At 37.8% G+C, this 17,684-nt stretch overlaps 1 pseudogene; it reads left to right on the top strand.

Annotated features, from left to right (window-relative positions):
- The first annotated feature begins 586 nt into the window (after positions 1 to 586).
- The window catches only part of LOC110924383, a 32,961-nt pseudogene continuing 15,863 nt past the window's right edge, over positions 587 to 17,684 (top strand).

Genomic DNA, 17,684 nt, shown 5'->3' with positions numbered 1-17,684 from the left:
TTTATCATGTGAAAATGAGCAGGTTGTGGTGAATCAGGATGGTGATGTGTGTTTTGTTGCTGCTTCAGGTGGAACATCAGGAGCAAAGAAAACATCAGCTTCTAAGCAGAGTAGTAGTGCTAAGTCAATGCCAATGAGTGTGAAGTCAGCTGAAGAGCATCTGGCTCTACTTGCTTCGTTTGTTGCTTCTTATGAAAACTACATTCAAGGAAAGATTTCTGATCCTGCTACTTTAGATGAAGACTATGATCAGATTGACCCTGATGATCTTGAAGAAATGGATTTGCAATGGCAAATGGCCATGATTTCTAGGCGTGTGAAGAGATTCATGAACAGGACAGAAAGGAAGTTTGTGGGAAGGTCTGTTGGTTTTGACAAGACCAAAGTTAGGTGCTTTAACTGTCAAAGTTATGGGCATTTTGCTAGGGAATGTCAGAAACAAAAGCAAGATAATTCAAGTCAGAGTTCAAACAACAGGAGTGCATCAAACAACTCTAGCTCAAAGGCTTTGATCTCCACAGCACGAGAAGGTTCTTATGATTGGAGTATTCATCTAGAAGATAATGAGAATGCCACTCAGGCATTCATGGCAGAGATAGTGCCTATTGATGATGATAAAGCTACTGAGGGAGATGCTGAAGTGAAAGTGGATGCTGAGGTGAAGGTTGAGAATAAAGCTGCAGAAGAGAAGGATGATCAGACAACGGTTGCTGAAGAGGAAAAGCAAAAGTCTGAACATGAAAGGGAAGCTGAAGAAAAGGATGCCAAGTATAAAAGAATGGAAGCTCAGCTTGCGGCTCTAATGGCAAACCTTGACAAACAGACGGGAGAGGTAAAGTCTGATTCGATATGTTTAAAATGCCGTGAACTACAGGGTGAGGTTGACAGGTTGTCACACACAACCAAAGTTTGGTAAGCGAAATATCTAACATAAAAGAATCAAACTTTTTCGCTAAAAGAAATGAATCCCTATACTTGAAGAAAATTAAAGGTTATGAAACTGAAATTGATTCTTTAACCTGCAAACTAAACGAAAAACTTCAAGTCATAGACTTAGCTCATGACATGATGGCTGAGAAAACAAAAGAGATTTCTGATAAAAACAAAGAGTTGTCAGATGCACAACTCAAAATTGTTAAACTTGAAAAGAAATTGGGTCAATTCAGGGATTCTACTTTTGTTATGAAACATATGATGGGTGGGTTAAAGAAGAGTAATGACAAGACTAGTGTGGGATTCCAAGGCTTTAATGAAGTCCCACCTCCTCTTTGTCATGATTATTCATTCCTACCTGATGAAGATGAGCTAACAAAGTTTATGTCAACAGCACCAAGTAGTTCCACAGCAAGTCGAGGTGATGAGTCTGCGTGTGATGATGCTAAGAAGAATGACAACAGCAAACCTGTTTTGAAAAAGAAAACTTCACATCCTAAGACTAAGAATCCAACTGTTGTTAAACAGATTAATTTTGTTCAAGGAAGTGACATGAAAAACGAAACGGCTGTTATTGAAAACGAATCTAATGTGGAGTTTGCTAAAAACAAAAACAAAGAAAATTCTGAAACTAAGCAAACTGAACCAGATTCTTCTAAAGCATCATCATCAAAGCCTGAATCTAGTTCAAAGGCTTCAGATAAGAAGTCCTCGAAAAAGATGTCGTGCTTCAAATGTCACACCAAAGGACATGTAGCTAGCTGCTGTCCTAACAAAAAGAATGAAGCACCAGTGAATGAGAGGAAGAGAGAGAAGTCACCAGAGAAAAGCGGTGATAAGCAGGAGAGAGAGTCCAACTCTCCAAAGAAATCTGCTTCTAAGCAACCAGAGAAAGTTGCTGTTTGTGTGGATAAGGCTGAAAAAGGAACTCCACAAGATCCTCGTTTTCAAAGAAATCAACCTAGATTTCAGCCTAGATCCCCACCAGGCAGATTTGAGAGACCTAGAAGCAGTTCACCACGAATGAACAATCAAAATACAAATAATTTCAGAAGTCAAGGTCAATATCAAAATCGATACCAAAATAATGGTGGTCGAAATTTTTATAACAATGGCTTTAGAAATTACAATAATAATGCTTCTTGGAATCAAAATCAAAATTTTCAAAGGTCAAATAGTCCAAACACACATAGGAACCCTCAGGACCAAAGACCTAGTGGAAATGAAAATCAAATTCCAACAGGTCTGAGATCCAAGACTCCAGTTAGGAGTAATGGATATTGGATGGATGTTCCGGTGGTTGGTGAATTTGGACGACCCAAGACCATTAAGGCTTGGGTCCCCCAATCTAACTAATTTCTTGGTTGGTGTGTGCAGGAGCTGCTAAGGAGGATTATCAACTTGTGGTATGTTGATAGTGGCTGCTCTAGGCACATGACGGGGGATGCGAGATTGTTGACTGAATTTGAAGATTATGATGGAGGACATGTGAATTTTGCGGGTGCGAAAGGTGGTAGAATTACTGGACGAGGAAAGGTGACCAATGGGAAGATCACACTGGACAAAGTGAACTATGTGGAGCAGCTTAAACACAATCTGATGAGCGTGTCACAAGTCTGCGACAAGGGTCACTCGATCCATTTTACCAAGAATGAAGCATTAGTGTTGAAACCAGGTTTGGAGATACCGGACGATTGGATAGTGATGCGAGCGCCAAGGAGAAATGACACTTATGTCATGGACATGGGTGCTAAGGATCCAACTGCGGTGGTGGCGTGTTTACTATCAAAAGCATCTGAAGCTGAATCGATGTTGTGGCACAGACGCATGGGCCATATTCACTATCGAAAAATGAACTATCTTGTTAAAAATGAGCTAGTGAAAGGGGTTCCAATGCAGAGGTTTCAAGTGGAAGACAAATGTCTTCCATGTCAAAAGGGAAAACAACATAAGAAACCTCACAAATCAAAAACAGTAAATTCCATAGATGCCCCTTACAAATTACTTCACATGGATTTATTCGGTCCAGTGAACATGAGGAGCATAGGTGGAAAGTACTATTGTCTTGTTGTCACTGATGATTACTCACGTTATTCATGGGTTTTCTTTTTAGGTACAAAAGATGAGACAGCAGAGATGTTGATAGATCTTTTTACAAAATTGGAAAACGTCCATGATGCAAAGATCAAGAGGATAAGGAGTGATAATGGCACGGAGTTCAAGAATCGCATTTTGGATCTCTATTGTCTTCGCAAGGGAATTGAACATCAATATTCTGCTCCTTAAACGCCTCAACAGAATGGAGTAGCTGAGAGGAAAAACAGGACGTTGATTGAAGCCGCTAGGACAATGCTTTCAGATTCTAAGCTACCAGTTCTTTTCTGGGGAGAAGCTGTGAATACAGCTTGCTATGTCCTAAACAAAGTTTTGACTGTTAAACATTTTAACAAAACTTGTCATGAGTTGATGTTTAACAAGAAACCAAACTTAGAAGGCTTTGAACCATTTGGATTACCCTGCACCATTGTGCGTAATAAAGATAAACAAAAATTCGGTGAGGTGGCTGACGATGGCTACTTTCTAGGTTACGTGCCTGGCACACCGAATAAAAGGGTTTTTAATCTAAAAACTGGTAAAATTGAGGTTGTGTTTAATGTTGAAATTACTTCTTACAAACCTCAACAATCAACGAGTGGACCAGCTATATTATATGATTATGAAAGTGTGTTTAAGTCATTTAATATTCCTGAGTTTTCCAATGCAGGTGAGTCTCAGCTGATTCAAACAGTGATTGGTGATGATGAAGGCGAGTTCATGCCTAGATCGAATGTTGATATGATGGATGCTCCGGATACTTCCCAAGATGCTGCTGATAGTGATTCAAGCGATAGTGAACCTGAACCCAATCAAGGGGATGACTTCATTAATCCGTTTGCAAATCAGAACATTCATGGGGAGATTGGATCAAACCTGGGTGACAATCTAGTAGTCGATGCGGTTGCTACTACACGAGCAAATAGAGATCATCCAGTTGACATCATACTTGGAGATCCTACTGCAGGTGTTCAGACGAGAAGAAGCATAGCAGCGAATACTGGTTTGTTTGTGTCGATTGAGAAGACTGGGATTGTAAACGAGTGCTTGTATAGTTGCTTTATTTCCCAAGAGGAGCCGAAGAACATTCATATGGCTCTTAAAGACAATTCATGGGTTGAAGCTATGCAAGAGGAATTGGCCCAGTTTGCTAAGTTGAAGGTTTGGGAGTTGGTTGATCTTCCTAAAGGTGAAAGAGAAATTGGCACTAAATGGGTGTTTAGGTGCAAGAAGGATGAAAGAGGTATAGTCACGCGAAACAAGGCTCGATTGGTTGTCAAAGGTTTCAATCAGCAAGAAGGGATAGATTACAATGAGGTGTTTGCACCAGTGGCAAGGTGGGAGGCAATTCGTTTGTTTCTGGCTTTCGCAACTTTCAAGGGCTTCAAAGTTTTCCAACTAGACGTGAAGAGTGCGTTTCTTTACGGGAAAGTCCAAGAAGTGGTGTATGTCTCACAACCAGATGGGTTCGTTGATCCAGATTATCTAGATCGAGTGTACAAACTTGATAAGGCTTTGTATGGGTTACATCAAGCTCCCAGGGCGTGGTACGAGACACTGTCTACACATCTGATAAAGAATGGTTTTGAAAGAGGTCAGATTGACAGTACACTGTTCATCAAGAGAAAGAAGGAAGATTTTCTACTGGTACAGGTGTACATGGATGACATCATCTTTGGGTCATCTGATGAAAGCCTGTGTAAAGAGTTCGAGCAGGTGATGAAGAGCAAGTTCGAAATGAGTGCTATGGGTGAGCTGTCTTACTTTCTGGGATTACAAGTTGAATAGAAGGAGGATGGGATGTTTATTCATCAAACAAAGTATGTGTATGACATTTTGAGTCGGTTCAAAATGAATGATTGCTCTACTTCCAACACACCCATATGTGAAAATCACAATCTTGGCCCAGATCATGAAAGTACTGTAGACGTTGATCCAACTCAATACAGGGCAATGATTGGTTCTCTAATGTACTTGACTGCTTCAAGACCCGACATTATGTTTGCCGTATGCTTGTGTGCCAGATATCAGGCAAATCCAAAAGAGTCACACATGAAAGCAGTGAAGCGGATTCTTCGTTACTTGAAGGGGAAACCTAAACTTGGGTTGTGGTATCCAGCTGATAGTGATCTGACGTTTGTTGCTTACACTGACTCAGACTTTGGAGGATGCAAGTCGAACAGAAAGTCTACAACAGGTGGTTGTTAGTTCTTAGGAGGCAGGATTGTGTCTTGGCAATGCAAGAAGCAATCTTGTGTGTCTACCTCTACGTGTGAAGCTGAATATGTTGCTGCTGGAAGCTGCTGCTCTTAGGTTCTCTGGATTCAACAGCAGATGCGCGATTACGGTTTGGATTTCACTCGTACTCCTATTATGATAGACAATAATGCCACAATTTCAATAACTAATAATCCCGTGAATCACAGTCGCACAAAACATATTGACATACGTCATCATTTTATACGGGATTGTGCTGAAAAGAGACTAATTGAATTACATCGAGTCGACACAGAGGATAACCTGGCAGATCTTTATACTAAAGCATTTGACAGGGCTCGCTTTGAACATTTAGTCGAACTCAATGGGATGAGGAATCCTGAATAACTGGTTTTTCATAAGAATTTTTGTAAGTAGTTTACTGTTTTTCTTAAAAATCAAAAATAAAAAAAAAAAACATTAAAAAAATCAAAAACATAAAAAAAATAGAAAAATAAAAAATGAGTTATCACTGTGTGAAAAAAGAAGAAATGATAGTACATCAGCAAGTTAGACTGTCACACTGAAATTGAACCAAAATTGCTTAAGTGTGATAGCAGCTTCATTATACGATGTACAAGTGGGCAAAAAGCATGAAATATTCAACTTACCAATGTGATATAAACTTAAATGAACTGAATATGAGTGGGGAACACATTAGTGGTGTATGGTTTAATGACCTTAATTCTTGCGTTGATATATTGCCAAAATCTGAAGTTTTGGGTCTTTATACTGTTATTTCATCTGGGATATCTTGGATGTCTGTCTGTTCAGAACAAAAATTGTACATGACCCCAGGAAAGAAAGTCACTTGGAATTAGCTCATTTCTATTTGAATGTCTGTATATTTTCCCGATACACACAATTTTGATCTGATTCTGAAATCTTCTCTGAAAAAAGTCGTGTACCTCCTCTGCTGCATCCAGATATATGCTGACCTGGAGGTGCTAGGCAACGATAGCTTCTGCTGCATCCAGATACATGCCGACCTAGCTGTACGTTGTCGCGCTATAGATCTAATACACCCGAAAGAGGCCCTCAAGTGCCCAAAAGAAACCCAATAAACCTATATCAAACTGAGAAAATCTCATTTGATCTGTATATTATACCATCTCTGCTAAAGATCTATTCTGTTCTCTTCTCAACCTATTCCCAATTAAGATTTCAGAACTCTGGATTGGACTTGTGAAATATGTGGTAGGGAAGATACTTGCATGATGGAGTGTGTTGTTTATATTTCCAGGATTTGATTTATATTTATTTGGGTGTTCATAGTTAAGCAATCAAAACATGATAAAACAGTTTAAATGCAGACCTAGACGCAGTCAGGATATCTTAAAGGATGACATCAGTATACTCACCTACTACGATGAATCTTTGTGCATATCTTGATCGCGAGGGTATATCCTGTTGTGGGACACGCTAATATATCAGAATTAAAATTACCTTAACGTATCATATGGTAATGGTACTTGAAATGTTCATGCATTTTGTTTAAGAGGACAAACATACTGGTAATCGTCTTGAACTGCTTTTCACGACAAATTAAATAAAGAATTATCTAATTGTGTGAAATAGTTTGATTGTGCTGATATGATCTTCTTACCAGTGATTCTCACAAAAATAGAGTGTTTATTGCTTTTGTATTTACTTGCTTTCAGAAAAATATAAAAATCCAAAAATAGTGTCATTTTCTGTTTAAAATTCTTAACGTACGGAAAACTGTTATTCGTGGAGGAATTGTTACTGATAGGGGGAGACGGTGTTATAAAGTGAGTTCAAAATTTTCAATCAGACAGGTACTTCTGTGTTGGACAAAAGTTTTGCGTATTGGTGATAAATTGAAAATGCTTAATCTATTATACAGTTTAACTAATCTCTTGAAAAATAATAATTTATTTAACTTTGTTGAAAAAATTCTTATGGTTTCTCGAGATGTTTGTTTTATAGTATACAGATTGAAGCAGTTTGTTGCTGAGAAGTTGCTGTGAAGTGAGAAGATGAGAGTTTGATTGGATGCATGGTAGAACCTCCTTTCTATATTGCAGACAAAGTTGAAGAGTTTGAAGTTTGCTGTGCAAATGCTAAACTGGAGTTTACTCAAGTGCTAACGTGTTGAAGATTTGGTGATTGGATGCATCAGCTTAGGGGGAGTCTGTTGCTGACAGAAGCTATTGAAGCTGAAGCTATCCAAAGACCAAAGACAGTGCAAGACTACATGAAGATTGCAAGAAGACTGAAGACAAAGTGTTGACTGAAGACAAAGTTTTATTGAAGCTATTGTCAAGGGGGAGTTTGTTGGTGCATATTTTATGACAACAGCTTAGATTTGGTCTTTAGATATCTTGTAATTAGTTAAACGATAAACAGTTAGCGGGTTTAGCTTTGTATTAGTGAGATAATTGAGTTTGGGCTAAACTAAACCCAGATTGGGTGATGGGGGGCGAATTGGGCCTGTCCAATTCGCAGCCCAAGAGTAATGCTCATTTTTCGTTTCTTGTGTGAATAGCCGCTTGGTTCTTACGACTCTAGAACTTGCCACGACGATACATTCCCGGTCCTTACCAACTTAAACCCGAGTAAGTAAATGATGGAGGCATTAGGACTAACCCTTTTTATTTCTACACTATTATTTTTCTTTTTTTTTACCACCTCCCCAAAATCCCCCTAGTTAACCCCTTTGAGCCTAAACCTTTTCATTTCTTAACCCAAAACAAACACCCTTTTACCCACCAGAAGCCTTTTTTTATTTTTAACCCTTTGTTTTTGTAACAAGCTCGGTTTTTTTTTATGACTTCCTTAAAAAATGATGATGATGAAGCAAAAAGAAATAAACAAACAAGTTTATCAAAAATAACTTTGTTTGAAGAATGGCTTCATCAAAATAAAAAAAAAGTCTTACGAAACCGACGCTTTTTACGCCTTTCGCCCTTTTACTAACCACTAACCCAACCACCTACCTTTAACCCAAGCCTAACCCTTCACCCAAAAGTCCTCTTGATATTTACAAAGGTGTATAGTTAAAAAGGAGGAGGATTGATTGCTTGGCAAGCTTATGGTAGGAGTAAGTTCCATGCCACTCTCGAGTGATTCACTAAAATACATCTTCGGCCGAGTGTTCAGTAATCCCCCGTGAGGTATGTGAACTTGTATATAAATGGAATTTTAAAAAGGCATGTTATGCCCTAATAAGTAATTTATCTTATGTAATGTTTTAAATAAATCATGACGAATAGGATTGTAAGTAAATAAAAATAAAACTTAATAAAGAATCCTGGAAATCCCGACACTCTATGACAAGCCCAAAAACCTTCTCTTCTACTCGTTCCATTTTGGGAGTGTAAAAGCCACATTATAAAGAGTTTTGCTTGAGAACAAGCAAAGATTCAAGTGTTGGGGTATTTGATGTTTACAAAATGCAACATATAAATTACATCAAATGTGGCATAAAACTAACCCTTTTTTAGTACCAATGTTGGAAAAAGTGTGTTTTTGTCTTCCTTTTGTATTTTCAGGATTAAATGAGCTCAAATGAACAAAAGAAGCAAAAAGGCAGCTAAATCTAACATAAATACAAGAATAGGAACAAATGTGGCATGCCCGACCCCTCGACAGCATCTTCCCAAGCAAAAACAAGAGAACAGAAGGCTGAACACGCCCCGTGCTCAGTGAGCACGGGGGCGTGCCCAAGTGTCTGCAGAAAAGACAAAACTATAGAAGCTTCTATCACCCACCATGGGGGCGTGCCCAGCAGACACGGGGCCGTGGTCAACTCTAAGATTCGAAGAATCTGAGGAAATCTTGATAGTACAGATACGCTTCTGCACACGGGGTCGTGCCCAACGGACACGGGGGCGTGGTCAACTAATGCAGACAAACTGCAATTAATGAAGAAAGAGAAGATGGGTGGACACAGGGTCGTACCCAATAGACACAGGGCCGTGTTCGTGCTTCTATGCAGGCTATAAATAGGGGTGCTTGGCTCATTTGCAAACCATCCCTTGGCACATCACCTCTCTCACACTTCACCCACCCACCACCACCATCACAACACCATCATCCACCACCATCATCCATCATCAATCGTAGAGTGTGTGAATAGTCTCAGGATCCAGGATTGATCGTAAGAGTTCTTGACAATCAAAGGCCATGTTTTCCTAAGTCTCTTACATCACTTGGTGAAGACAAGTGTCTAGTGTAGTACTTTTTATTTTTAATCTTTTCGCACTTTTTATTTGGTTATGTATTAATGACTTTAATAACTAGTTTCTTATGTTGAAGGTGAATCTTGCTTATCATTTGTCCGTGGTGTCTTGGCATTATTTTACTGTCTATATAAAATAAAAGATTTTCACCATTCATATCTCCACGGTCTATATGGAGATATGTTGGCTACCTGGTCGGGGGTTAACGGAATGGTTTGGTAAGAGTCTTGCTTTGTTCAGTGTATAGATCCTGCAAGGACCTGGGTCAAATTTAGTAGGACCTCCTTCAATACCCACCGGTATTGGATGGCGGGGGTCCAAACTCTTTGATCCCCTCATATGTAAGCTACTATTAAAACTTTAACCCGGCTACTTAGGACTGTATCCCTGCTGACTCAGACTACTTAGCCGAGGGTAACGTCACCTTCAAAAGAGTGGCCTACCACATTATGCATTAATAACTTAATTAATTATCTTTCAATAATCCAACCCTTTAGGATTGTATCCTTGCTGACTCAAACTACTGGGTTGAGGATAACGTCCCCTTCAAAAGAGGGGCCTACTACATTAATGTCACACCCCCAAAATCCACACGCGGAGTATTACCGCCTGGAGGCGTGACTGACCAGGATCAAGCCAACAATCATATTGAACATATTAAGTAATAAATGTATTTCAACCAAACAATATGAAAGGTGTTCAAAACAAAAGTATAGTAAGTGTTTAGCGGAAGCATAATCATGAAAACCCAACATAAGTAATAAGTTCAAAGTGTTATAATGTTTTAACATGGCATCCACTGTCCATGTCCCACAACGACTGCGCCCCCCAGTGCAAGCTCCATGAGTACCTAACGACCTGCAAGGCATGTAACAGAGAGTCAACAACAAAGTTGAGCGAGTTCACAGTTGGTTGTTTAGTTATAGTATTCGTTTCGTAAAGCATATGTTTATTTCGTAAACCATGTATCGTATTAGTTCGTATCGCGGTCTCCCAGACATGTTTGCGAAGATTAGTGGGGGCTTCCCATGTGTTACTAGACTAGTTGTATATATCGCGGTCTCCCAGACATGTTTGTGAAGATTAGTATTCGTATCGCGGCCTCCCAGACATGTTTGCGAAGATTAGTGGGGGCTTCCAATGTGTTCTAGTCTAGTTGTATGTATAGGTGTCCTTCCCAACCCGAGGACAATGGTACGTAAACAAGTAGCTATGAAAGTACGAGTAATCATTCAATCCCATTCCCAACCCACCGGGAATCCCATGCCTTGGTAAGAGTGTGAACTCACCTTGGTTTGCTCGGTATGCTAAAGTACGTGCTCACAAACAATCAGTTAAGTCCTAAAGTACGCACGTGTACGAAATCAGTTTGTATTCACGAAGTTCACGTATAAACACAATCACAGTGGATATTGAAGTATTGATTACCAAATAGCACAAAACACGTATTCAAGCTCATACAAGTCATGCTTAACACTTAACGGCAGTTAACTAACTTAGTTAACTCGTAACAGAGTCAAATCTGGTTACTGTGCAGTTTACCCATTCGGTGAAACACCCCTGTTTCGCCGTGAATCCCTTTCGACGAAACACCCTTGTTTCGTCGTGTTTCCCCATGGCGAAACACACCCGTTTCGTCATACCAGTTTCGTCATGACCAATGTTGACGAAACACCTCAGCGTTTCGTCGACATCAGCGTTTCGTGGAGACATCAGTTACGTCACATAACAGTTACGCAAAAACCCTAATCGTCTACAGCCGTTTACGCAATGCTCATCAACAACAGAACTTTATCCAGGAATCACGTGTTACCAGATCCCTTTCACCAACCTAAACATCTGATGCAAAAACATCCACCGAATACGAACTGTGTGCATAAACGAATACGAGTTTCAAGCATCTGATCTATCACTACGTCAAAAGTAGGCTACGGCCACACTTTTGGCAAAACCACCCAGTCACACATTTGAAAAATTGTGTGGCTAAAGGTTATTCGTAACATTTTAAAACACTTTTACCCACACATTATATTATTAGTGTGGCAATTGTGTAGTAGTTCAGAACATTTAGCCACACTTTTAGAAAATTATGTGACATGTATTAGCCACAACTCGAAATGTGTGGGCAAAGGTGATCTATAGCCACATATTTTTGTTTCATGTGACCAAAAGTACGTGTATTTGACACTTTTAGCCACACTTTAAGAAAAAAAATTGTGACAATTATTAGCCACGCTAGCAAAGTGTGGCCAAATGTGATCTACGACCACAATATTTGTTTTCATGTGACCAATAACACATGTATTCAAAACATTTAGCCACACTTTAAGAAAGAAACAATGACTTTTATTAGCCACACTAGCAACGTGTGGCCAAATATGATCTACAACCACAATATTTGTTTCATGTGACTAAAAACAGATATATTCGAGACCTTTAGCCATACGTTAAGAAAAAACAGTCACACTAGAAAAGTGTGGCCAAATATGATCTACGACCACATTACATGTTTGAAAACATTGTTAAAAGTTAATACAAATGACAACATATATTATTTTGTATGACCAAAGATAGACAATAGCCACACTTAAAATTACAAAATTTCATGTGGCTTTACATAGATACTCGTCACACCATAATCACTTTGTTTATTATGTGTGACGAAATGGTATCAAATGTCACGGAAAAAAAAGTATGACCAAATGTTAAACTTATTACGTACATCTTTAAAAATTTCCCCCAAAATATTTCATCCTAAAATTTAAACTTCCCCCTAAAATATTTCATCCTAAAAATTCCCCAAAATATTTCATACAAAAATTTCCCCCCAAAATATCTCATACTAAAACTTCCCTCTCAAATAATATTCTCATTTAAAAAAATAAAGAGTAAATTACGTTTTTGGCCCCTATGGTTATATCAGTTTTACTATATTGGCCCAAAATAAGAATTTTTAACAGATCTGCCCCCATGGTCCCTATATCTAACCATTTTGGCCCCTGAGACTAACTCCATCCCAAATTCTGGTTAACTATTAGGCACATGACATGCACATGATGGCTAAAAATGTAATTTCCCCTCCCCCTATTATGGCTTTATAAATAAAACTCAAATCTTGAACAAATCATCATCTGCATCTCTTTCTTGAACAAATCTTCTCCACTACTCATCCTTCAATTTTTGCACTGCAAATCCAGATGAAGAACCCTAAATTACGCAACTTACTACCATTGATACACACCTCCCTTTTCTCTTCTTCACCCTTTGTCTATAATTACAGTCACCATCGATCCTTCAGGTTTCTTTCTCATTCACTCACCCTTCAAAACCCCAATCCCCCTTTACCTTTTCAGGTTCTAATCTTTCCTCTGCAAATCGTCCTGAACATCGAAAACCCATCAAAACCCATCAAGGAATTACCCCCAAATATCAAGATCGGAAACTACTGCGATCTTTACCAAACGAAATCGAAACCAAAAAACTGAAATTACCAAGGTGGATTATCTTCAAGAACACCCATGGCAGCCACAGGTGGCGGCGCACGGTGGTGCACAGCGGTGGCAGTCCAAGGTGGATTTGGATGTGGGTTTTGGTTAAGGGATGATGATGATGGTTGAAGGTGGTCATTGAAGATCTGGGTTTGAAGATGATGTGTTTTGTTGAAGATCTGGGTTGCAGATGATGATGTTTTGTTGAAGATCTTAGATGCAGAAGGTGAGTTGTAAGATGGGTACTTTTTGTTTGATGTGGGGATGATGATGATGGTTGAAGATGATGATGTTCGTTAAAGATCTGGGTTAGATTTAATTGAAGATCTGGGGATGATGATGATGATTGAAGATGATTCGAATCAAAATTAACAGACTTGGGTGATTCAGATTCGAATCAAACATTAACAGATTTGGGTGATTCAGAATCAAAAGGTAATAATGTTAAGAATATGTGGTTTTAGGTTTATATAAATGAATATGTACCTGTGCTGTATGAGCAATTGGGGAGATTTAGGATTTGTATTGATGATTGATCCACTGGTGTGCTGGTAATTGTAAATCGGTTAATTAGGTTAATGTTGATGTGAATTTGAACATTATGTGAATAAGATTTGTGAGTTGATTGAGATTTATATTGCACAAACTGCAAATGGATTAAAATTGGTGCTGGTTTAACCGATTCAGTGTTAGTTCTGCATTTGAGAAGGTATTAAGTTTAACTGAACTGTTGATTTAATTATTAGTTTTATTTTATTTTTTATAAAGTCAGTAAAAGTAAAGGGAGAGGGGAAATTACAAATATGCCCATCAATGTGACAAATAATTAACCAGGTTAAGGGTTGAGTTAGACTCAGGGGCCAAAATGGTTAGATATAGGGACCATGGGGGCAGATCTGTTAAAAATTCTTATTTTGGGCCAATATAGTAAAACTGATATAACCACAGGGGCCAAAAACGTAATTTACTCAAAAATAAATTATTTAGTATTAAAAAACAAAAAAAAATCTTACTACGTATTTAAAAATTCAAACTATTATTAAATATTATATATTTTAAACCAACTTTTTTATTACTCATTCTCTTCTAAATAATACGTTAATATGCATATTAGTACCCATACCGAATTTCCCCTACAAAATTGTTTTCGGTACCGATTCAGTACCCACTTTTTGGTGTTTTTGGTACGAGTAGTTTTAATTCGATATGGTACCGGTATTTTATGGAATTTTACTTTCAAATACTCGTACCATCTCGGTACTTGTACCGTATCGAACATTTTCGGTACAGGTACCGAGCGTATCCCTAATCATATATGTGTTGATGTACCATATTAGGCCTTAATGGATATGGGCAATAGTGAATCATATATTTCTAATGAACTTGATTGGGCCGTAATGGATCATAGTGGACAACTTTAGATCATACATGTCTTAATGGATCTCGATAAATTATAGTAGATCATACATGTGTTAATGGAGCATATTGGGCCTTAATGGATCACAATGAAAAATAGTGGATCATATGTGTTAATGGACCAAATTGGGCCTTAATGGATCACGATGAACAATAGTAGATCATATATGTGTTAATGGGCCATATTGGGCCAAAATGGATCATAATGGCCAACTGTGGATCATACATATCTTAATGGACTATATTGGGCATAAATGAATCACGATGAACAATAGTAGATCATATATGTTTTAATGGACCATATTGGACCTTAATGGATCACAATAGACTATAGTAGATCATACACGTGTAAATAGATCATACACGCGTAAATGGACCATATTGGGACTTAATGGATCACAATGAATAATCGTAGATCAAAATATTTTAATGAACCATATTGGGCCTTAATGGATCACAATGGACAATGTTAGATCATACATATCTTAATGGACCACAATGAACAATAATAGATCATACATGTCTTAACGGAGAAAATTGGGCCTTAATGGATAACGTTGAACAATACTAGATCATATATGTGTTAATGGACCATATTGGGCCTTAATGGATAACAATGAACAATAGTAGATCAAAATATATCAATAGACCATATTGGGACTTAATGGATCACAATGGACAATGGTTCAGACTTCTTACTATTTCAACACTTAATGATTCAGACTTGTGACAACCCTCACCAAATCAGGTATCCGTACGACTTAATTAATATTTAATTACTGCTTAATTATTGTGCTTGTTTAAAATTGATAAACTGCTACTTGAATACTGATACATGCACATACATGCACATACTTGCATCATACTTTATTTGCTGTCACTCTATTATTTACATACAGAACTTTAGTGACAAACATGATGCACAAAATCACAGTAGCACAATAAACGGATAACCCAGTAAACGTGCTGACATAGCCAACACCAGGCAGGTACTGCCTCTAAGGCCTGTATGAGCCGGGAATAGTTTACTACACTAGTAGAGAGTGTAGGGAAATGAGGGTTGTAGAACTGCGTCACTAGGTGATAATTATAGTGACCAGATGTGCCAAGGACCTCTCTACGGTGCTTTTAACCACCTATTTTTCGACTAGTTTCTTCCCAAGCCTTGAGCTAGTAGTAAGTGACTCTAAACACCCTATTGTTCTATTCTAAAGTGGTTAATAAAAGATTTAACGGACAAAAATCATAAACAATAGAGATCAAGTTTAAAGTCTACAAAAAAAAATAATAAACAAAGTGGTTAATAAGTAAATAATAGTGTAAAACTTATAAATCTAGTTTTATTATGATTATTTATTGTTGTTGATTGCTAGTATGGGAATGGATCGTCATCAAACCCCGCTAGATCATGTTCACGAAACATGAACTAGCCTTATGTTTAGTCGTAAAGTTTCTAGATGACGAACCCTTTCCAACATAAACATGAACTTGTGTAAAAACAAATTTTCTTATGAAATAGAGTTCTAAACTAGTAGATCTAAGGATCCACAAGTGGTATTTTCGAAGGACCAAGTGTCAAAAGAAATCATATTTTTAAAGCCGGTTCTTTCCTAAACAAAGGTGGTTTTTGTAAACACACAAGTGTGTAGACACTCGTGTGACAAAGAGTTTTAACAAAAAAATTGTTTTTTGTAATATTTGACAAGAAGATGTACAAATGCATTTTCTGAAAGAACAAGATTCGTGAGAAACCGAGTTTATTTATAGAAAGATCTACTAAAAATAATGAAAGTTACTACACTTTTACACTACCCACAAGTTCATGTGTTTGTGATATTTTTGAACTAGTTTGATGTTGAAACGTTGTTTATTGATGTTAGGAACATTGTTGATTGGATTTTTGAAAAGAAAATGATACGCTTGAAAGCGTGGCCACCTCCAGTTACAGGGGAAACTCTGGCGAAATTTTTCCAAAATCTAACACTTGGAAATATTTTTATCACAAGTGTTATGAATATAATTTTTAACTTATTTTTCCCAAATAAATTTCGCCATGATTTTATTACAAAATTTCTAAGTGTCGGAGGTGGGATTTTCACAAAATAAAACTTGATAAATATATATTTAGTATATATTTTTCATAACAACACTTGTGAGATTTTTATGATTATTTTGTGAACTATACAAATATTATTTTTAGGGTAAAAATAATATTACCGAATGTTAACGACTCCAAAATAATACGAACGCCTTCACAATAAATATTAAGTTACAACGGTATTATTAATACCACCCGATCTTTAAACGTAACTTACGCATTTTCGGAAAAATACTAGTGAACGCGTATTTTGACAAAGGTATTATTTTGGGAAGAATTATATGTAATAAAATATAATATTTTTGGGAAAAATATTTATATTTTGGAGAAAGAATTGAAATATATTTTAAGTGAGACTTAATAATATATTACGAAAATTCACGAACGCACATGTATTAAAGCCCCTATCCTTGGGAAGGAAAATATTTTCCAAATAATTACGAAGTGTACATACGAAATAGTTGTCTAACTATTTCCCAAAGACATTAAACCTTAAGCTAAGGCACGGCCGTCCGTGTAATAGAAGTTAGTACGTGTAGGTCGTCGTACAGCAGATTGACAAGGAGATTTTCTTGTTAGAGACGCACCACTGTGAGTTCATTTCCCCCTTTCCTCTTAACTGTTTTCAGTTTTCTAAACTGCGGGGGTGAAATACATGTTACTTTGATTACAAGTACTTTTTACATGGTATGGTTAGCGTAAGGAGGGTTACTACTTAGATCATGTGAGTGGGTAGGCGCAACTTGAGGCCATTAATCCTCATTGTAGGACCGAGGGACAGTAGCGGTAGATCTATCTGGGTGTAGCGAGCCCAGCCCCAGGCCCAGCAGAACGGACCTTGGGGTGACTTTGTGCCCAACGCAAAATCCGCAAGGTTTGAGTCTTCCTACTTGCACTTCACACATATCAATGGCCTTGCAAACCATTGGTGATCTCTTTTTCCTTATCTGCTACATACCAGGATTTTTATACATACAAAGGTTTTATTACTCACTTACACATGAACTCGCTCAACAATTTTTGTTGATTTTTCCAACTTACATGTATTTCAGGGAACTAAAGATCTGGCGCGGTATGCTACGTTTTCCCGCTGCATAAGAGTTTCGAGGTCATCCAAGTTTAGGGGATGTGACTTTTACCTGGACGAGTCACAGTCCTTAAACTGCGTTTATTTCATGTTGGTGTTGTGTCTTT

Source organism: Helianthus annuus, chromosome 17, assembly GCF_002127325.2.
Source record: "Helianthus annuus cultivar XRQ/B chromosome 17, HanXRQr2.0-SUNRISE, whole genome shotgun sequence".
Classification (NCBI taxonomy): domain Eukaryota; kingdom Viridiplantae; phylum Streptophyta; class Magnoliopsida; order Asterales; family Asteraceae; genus Helianthus; species Helianthus annuus.
This window is presented reverse-complemented; position numbering and strand designations above follow the sequence as displayed.